Source organism: Triticum dicoccoides, chromosome 4A, assembly GCF_002162155.2.
Source record: "Triticum dicoccoides isolate Atlit2015 ecotype Zavitan chromosome 4A, WEW_v2.0, whole genome shotgun sequence".
Taxonomy (NCBI): Eukaryota; Viridiplantae; Streptophyta; class Magnoliopsida; order Poales; family Poaceae; genus Triticum; species Triticum dicoccoides.
In genome coordinates, this window is record NC_041386.1 from 79,250,725 (window position 1) to 79,258,224 (window position 7,500).

The 7,500-nt window shown below is 44.6% G+C and overlaps 1 pseudogene; it reads right to left on the reverse strand.

The window, feature by feature from the left end:
- The window catches only part of LOC119288705, a 1,096-nt pseudogene extending 311 nt beyond the window's left edge, over window positions 1-785 (reverse strand).
- Window positions 786-7,500: the final 6,715 nt, after the last annotated feature.

The window sequence follows — 7,500 nt, forward strand, 5'->3', positions numbered from 1 at the left end:
GAATCGGTGTTTCCTTAGGTAGCCACCGACCTACAGTTCTCCTTAAACTTCTGTGCTTGGTGGAAAAGAAGTGAACAAAGGTACGCTCGCTTGCTGTCTTGTTCTCTGCCGCGGACTGGAATCGCTCGCCAGCTAGGCCCTCTAGAAAAAAGTTGGAGCAACATTGTATGAGAACATATTACCCATCTTCGGGGACAAGGGGCGGAACGACCTCTCGATCTACTTACTGCAGCCCAGGACGGGCGTCGTCATCTAGGCGTGACTTCTTGTTTTGATCTCCCCTACGCCTAGGACGTTGTCTGGGCCAAGAGCCATAGTTAGTTGCTGTTTCCATTTGGTTCTTCTTTCTCGTTGTTGATACCGGCAAGACCCAGCCAGATGATGATGTCTGCTGGTTGGTAGTGAGAGGACTCTTAGTACCCGCAAAAAAAGGGCGCTGGTGAAAAAAAACAATCATTTGATTTAGTTTCTTGCTCTCCCTTAGCAGCGGGAAAGGAGTCTATCTATCTGCCTAGCTTTGGTAGATTTCCCCCAACGCAATTCAAAAACGGAAATTCCACGAATCCCTGAGGTGGATAAGTCCGACGACTAAGCAGCAGTGCGGAATTGAGTTTCTGGTCCGGTGGATCTGATCTATAGTTAGGGGGCAATACATACCAAAAGGTTCGAAGAAGGAAGGCGCAGTATATAACCAACCCACCCATAGCCGGTCTAACTGCTGAGAGAGAAAAGTGCTTTTCTTTCCCTAAGAGTCCTCGAGTACACACAGCTATTGCGGATCCTTTGCGAGATCAGGATTTTTGATTCATAATTTAGAATCAATCCATGTTAGGTCAACATCGAGACAGAGCATCTCAGTTGGCTCTGTCAAGGAAGTGAAACAGGCATTCCTAGGTTGAGGTTACCATTGGATTGACCCTCAGTCAGGCCTCCGATTCCAAGGAGTTGATTCAGCAAGTTCCCCGCGCTACCCCACGGGAAGTCTAATCGGATCAATCGGTGGTCCCGTAATGAGTAGTCGAATACACATTGAGGGGGCCTTGCCTCCTCCTTCCCGCCCACACCTTCATTCTTTTCCTCCTCTGATCTTAGAAAGCATACTAAACTTCACTCTAATCTTTCTCCATTAGCAACAAGAGCAGCTCTATCTATCGGCCCTTGATGAGTAAGCTTAGCTATACCGCTTAGGTTGCAAAGCAGCAAGCTCCCTTCTAATGCGTTATTGCTTGGAGCCTTCTCGCTTAGTAAGACGCCTTCGGCCCTTCCTCCTTCTTACTCTGTTTGGTATTCGCTCGCGGGTTTGTTTCCAGGTTCTTTCGTTCTTGGTTGGCTCTCTCTATTGTTGTTTGTAGATCGTGCGTCCTGCGCATTGATCCGGCAGTGAGACCCGCCCTGGTTGTAAAGCGAAGCGAGCCGTCCTTCCTTTCATTCGTTGCTTTGTCTTCGGTTTGTTTTTAAACTTGACCTTCTATCGGGACCGTGGTGACGAACCTTACTCCCCTCGGTCAAGTGGTTGACCCGTCTGTCCAATAAGTTTACTAAGTGAATGGAAATCCTATAGTTTGACCAGCCTGGGAAGAGTAGTCAGAGGCAATTCGCTAATATGGAGCTGTTTATATCGGCTTTCTTTCCTAACTAACAGGAAAAGAGAGACATGCGAGTTCGACTCTCGTTCTATCCATGTTCAGTAGTCCCTTTCCATCTTGGTACTGTTGATGGCAGTACCGCTCAACTACGAGATGCTTGAAAGTCGATGTATCAATAATGTTCCCAAGAGTAGCATCGAGCCTCGAAACGGCAAGCCATGCTTCAAGCTAAGTCAGTATGGATCTAATTGATTGCTAAACTGAAGGAACGATCTCTATCGAAGATTCTCATTCTGAAGCAGGTGCCTAGCTCTGGAAGGATGGACGGGATCATACCTATTTGAATTGAAGAACATTCTGTAACACTTGTTTTTGAGTGGGGAAGGAAAATAAGCACACAAGCGAACAACCATCTAACCGTCAGTCTAAACTCCCAGGATCAGTCCATCAGTAAGAAAAAGCTTTCGTTTCCGTCATTCAGCAGTGGAATGGAATAGTTCGATGGTATTGATCGTCCAACCTTTGATTGGAATGTCTATCGTGATAAACCGTGTAATTATATAAGCTAAGCAGATGAGGCAACAAAGAACCTAACCGTCCTCTCTGATTGACTTCATCAGAAGATTCCTATGGTCTGGTTTACCTTTCTTCTTTCCTTGCAACCTTGGATCGATATGGTTCATTCCTGGGCTATGCTCTTTCAACGGTTGACAGAAGAGGGGGACGGGCAAGGATGATCAGACTGCTTGGTTCGGTTCGTCAGAGGTATTAAAAAAACCTTCTTTTTGGTCTTTTCTTTCTTGCCGCCACTTTAACAGGTGCCGCTGCAATGAGAGCGTAAGTTGTGGAGTTTTTTCTGGATTATTTTTTTTGGTGCGCTCTTCCTTTCTTTGGATAGAAAGAAGGGTTCAGTGGGAGGGCAAGGGGTAGTTAAGTTTTAGGTTGGCTCTTGTTTTTTACAGACTTTCTTTCCGGTGTAATTTAATAAAGAAGTAGCAATTGTTCATTTCATTTCATTTTTTTGCATTGGTAGTTCTTTTTCATTTGAAAGGGCAAAGGGGGGAAGGGAAAGGATTGACCCTCAGGGATCATATTACTCAAGAAGACTTGGGGAAAATAGCAGGATTGGAAAAGTTCGAAGAGACTGAGGAAGATAAATCCATTGTCGAATCCTGCAGAGTGATAACATTGAGTAGTGGGGGCTGGCTTCCACCCCTGAGAGAGCTTGATTTACCAGAAATCCCGCCGAGTCCTAGTGGGCCTAGATTCCGCGATAAGTTCCAAGAAACGGAGGAAATGATGCATTCAAAGTTCGCAGAATTGCAAGAAAGAAAAAAATCCTTGAAAGAAAAACCAAACAAGACCAGATGTTCCCTATTGTTATCGGGAACGAGACTAAATGTTCGGCCTTAATGAGGTGGACCTTGATTCCTCTCCGGCCAGGAAAAGATGCGACTCCTCTTTGTTCTACTACCTTCATCCTCGGGTGAAGCCGGTTGGCTCACCAAACAAGATATATACTGTGAAATCATTGGTAACCATGCCTAACGGTCGGTCATCTAAGCTATCGGCCAAGGCAAGTGAGAGCTGTTCAAGAGTTGGGGGCATATCTTTAGCTCGAGCAGCATCCGCTCCCGAAATGTGAGTTAAGCTTTAAAAAAAGAAGAAGAGCTACGAGTGGAACAACTTCTTCTATTCCTTGTTGGCCTCCAGCTCCTTCTGTCCCTCAATCCTCTTCTCTGCCCTTTTTTTACTATTATGCATGGCATGCCCCCTGTTTGTATCTTAACAGGGCAACCTTCTCTTGCAAACAATCCCTTCGTCGCTAACACCGGTAATGCCCCATCCCTTTAATACTACCTTCGAGGAATTTCTCTCGCGTCCCTGTAGTGATAAGAGCGCATTCTCTAACAGCTTTGAAGCCGAGGCAGCCATCCTCTTGCCAATCCTAAACAAAAGAAAGAAAAGCCCTACCCGCCTTCATTGGTTGAGTAAGGGGCATTTACCTATCAGTCCTAGTCCTAAGGCGCAATCGGAGCACTAAGCCCAATTACAGCTTGACTCCGTAAATTAGACCTCATTCTCCTAGTCCTATTCTTGATTGTTATTTCAGATTCTGTGCCTGGGTGGTATCTTCTTACTATTGATTCAACCTCTTCGGGCAAGCGTTGTCACTTCCTTTATTTAAAAAAGGGGTCTAGAACTATAGTGATATGATACTTTCTTCCCTTGGTCTGGGTAGGTAGGTTATGTAGGCTACAACTGTTCATAGGTTGTTCGATCGCAAAAGGCCAAATAATTGATTACTAGTATGCCGGACATTGCCAGGAGGCCCTTCCCCCTATGTTTGACTCATCCTAGATGGGTTCACACTTGTTGATTCCGGTCAAAGAAAAAAGCTTTTTCACGGCATCCGTCCCATCACACCAATCTACGCCAAGATAAAGAATGCTGGGTTGCCAGGAACAAACCCTGTGATTCAAGGTCTTGGCTAGAATTGCCCTAAGAAAAATGCACCCCATTAATTGATCCCTCTTTAGAGTAGTATAAGTACATCCTCGACTATAGCACGAGTAGAGTCGAGTTCTCGTACTAACCTAAGAGCAGATATGCCGAAATATTTCAACGTTCAAGCAGCTAATCAGTAAACGACTTCTCCGTAACAGTTTGAAGATTGGCTCGCAACGCAAGTAGCGGCAAGAAAGGAGAGCAAGACTTCCTTTTCTAAAAGAAGAAAGAACTAGACTTCTATAAGAAGATTTTTATAATCGTAGATCATGGAATATTCATCTATCTTATTAGGTAACTACTTTAGCTGCTCTCGAAACTGAACCAATGTGAATAGAACTAGCGCTTAAGGAAGAGTAGGATCTGTTAGCAAGTCATATTCAATCACCCGGTCTTCTCCTTCCTAGCTTTTAGATTTTATGATTCTCTCTTGGATTTTCATACACTTAGCCGTGTACGTATCTTGGCTAAACTCGAACCTATAGTTGATCCATCCATACTCGGTAAAGAATCAAAAAGGTACTTGAAGACGACTTTGAATGGGAGGAGGTTTTCTTTTTATCCCCCCTAACCTTATTTTTATGTCTTCTTCATTCTCAGTCCCTACGGTCCATTGTAGGATGATTTTCCTAAGGCCTTGAATTCGTTGGCAAGGTGATCAGGGTCCTCTCCCTGGTCCTATCGAACCAGTGACTTCTCTCCTGGGATTGAATATGTTTTGCCTTTCCCCGATGGTTCTGCATTCCTATGTGGGTAGGATTCGCCATGGATGAGCGGCTTATTTAGCCTATGCGAAGCGCGAAGCATAAGAGAAGAGTGTAGCGAAGCGAGTGTAATACTTGTAGCGAATATAAGTAGTGTCAAAGCCTACACTGGCTTAGCTCTGCAGATGTTTTCAGGACGAAGACGGTGATACGATACCACTCGCCAGTGATGATAAGATTCACTCATGGCATAGGTGGAAGATCCATCCTATTTTCTTTATAGATTTATTTGTTCAAAGAAAATACGCCTAAAAATCATTCAGGGAACCTACTCTTGGTATCCTTTACCACATTCACTTTCCATATTCCCTTTCTTTAGTTCAGACGCTATCGTACCTCAGGGAAAAATCCAAATTTCTATCAACGATTCCCACCCAACTCTGGAATGACTCTCCCCTCTCTCCCTTAACATATCGAAGGCCTCTTATCCGTCAACCGCACCTTAATAGCTCAGACTTCCGAGCCTTGCTGGATGATGCAGAAGGGCCGACATCAGAGGATCAATTGCATAACCAACTCTCCCGCCCTGCTGCCGCTACTGCTCAAAAGCCTTTGGATCCCCTACAGGACTGTCATGAGCCCCTACAAGGAGTCAAAATAAAGCCGAAACCAGATACAGGAAGTGTTAACCCGGATCAATTGAGTGCGAGCCCTTTTATCTTGAGCTGATTCTCCTTATTTTAGAGTTGTGGCGAAGGTAAATTGAGCTCTGGCCTGTGGGGAAGGAAAAGGCTCTGACGAAGCTCCAGGGATTACAGGAAGGTTTAGGCCTTGTGAGCAGCTCCAAACGGTCAGAAAAGAAGATGGTCCCGCCCTTACTTCGGCTTGAGGAGTCGTTTTCTCGCTATCTTCTTCGTCTGGATTAGCCTTTTAGTAGCCTAGTAGGTTGTTTGAGTTTCAGGAAAGGAAGAGGTGCTTTCTAAAACAGTCGTTACCGCTATGTTTTTTTTCAATAAGTTCTTTTAGAGCATCGTGCCCCACTGTTCGAATAAAGTGTGCGCCTAAGGTGTCATGTGTTTAAGAATATACGTATAATAGAAATACTTTCCCAATCCGTATAAGAGGAAAGAAGGGTCCGGCAATAAGCAGTAGAAGAATAACCCGCAGAAGAAGTTTAACCGCTTCCAGAGATCGGAGCCAGACAAAGATAAGACTCCACGGCGGCACGATCGGGATGATCGGGTCAAAAATGAGTCAAAACTTGTAAAACCCCGGTTTTGGCCTTGTTACTAAGGAGAAATTGACATACTTAGCAAACAGAGATAGAATTATTTCAAAAAGAGATCAGGAAAGAGCCATTTCCCAACCAAATAAAACAGGAAAGCATGAGGCTCGAAGCCCTTTCACATTTCGAATTTCATCTTAGTATCGGTAATGCCCCGCCCAAAAGTATTTCATCGCAATCACACGCTAGCTTGGTTGGAAAAGCTCGTTTGCACCCGCTAACTAATACCTTCTTGTCAGTATTGAATTCTCCATGCTTTCGCCTTGCTTTGTAGTCATTTTCTATGAGTAATCGGTCCGAACTCAATTTCAAGAAAAAACTCTATCTCGCCTGTGGCCAAAAGTAGTGAAAATGGTATTTAGCTTAGTCAATATACAACACAACTGCTGATTCTTCGCGAGATGAAAACCCTTTGTCCTCTGTCTGCAGGGGCAATTCCTGAGAAAAGTGCTACTAGCCCTTGTTTTGGTCATGTCCACAGGCCTTTCCATTCGTCTTTATTCGTCTTTCTTTCGGCAATCTATGCATAATTCTACTTCTTGAACCACCGAATCCGCTTTTGAAAATGGATAACTAGCTCCATTCTGTGTCAAGTACTAAGGATGGGCCCAAAGCACACTTTTGAAAGGCATCGGTCACCTTAAAAACCCCAAAAGTACGAAGTCTAGCGTGCTTCTTTAGTGCTGCTCTTCGATTAGATGCTTTCTCATTGAACGAGGCATATTAAAGTGAAAGAAGTTCCAGGTCGAGTCCCGAGAAGGTGATGGTTGATTTTGATCATGAAGTTGGCACTGGACTTTGGAATTGATTCTGGACCCCCACCTGCTCAGGACGCCCCGCCTGCTCAGGACGATCCCATTACGGATTTTCTGGAGGGGGACACGCTTGACCCAGCGCAAAAACGGGAATTCAGAAATATTATGAATTTCTTGAAGACCAAAAGCAGAACGAACCTTCAAAATGAGCGAATCATAATAAAAAGATGTTGGGGGGCGAGGGTAGTAGTTACGAATCCAGGGCAATCAAACACTATCTAAAAACCCAGGTTGGACAACTACGTGCTGGGGGATTAGCAGGGGATTTTATCGTAAAGGAATTACGGAAATGGAAAAGGGACTTCAAAGCTCAGAAGCGACGGTCCCACTTCTATCAGGGCCTTCTCGGGGTCTTGAGCAATGTTAATTTGCATTGATTGCAAACAGGGTGCGGGATTCTCTGACGCAAACAAAGAAATGGTCCCGGAGAAAGGAATCAGTCTCTTCAGTCCGGCGCATGCCTCAAATTCATTTTTCCTTTGAATTACTCATTTTTTTGAATTTCGCACCAGAAACTTTTCTAGGAGAAGTTCGAATCCGTTCCGTTCGGATATTGATCGGTCTTGGTTTGACATGGTTTACGTGTTACTGGTTCCCGGAAG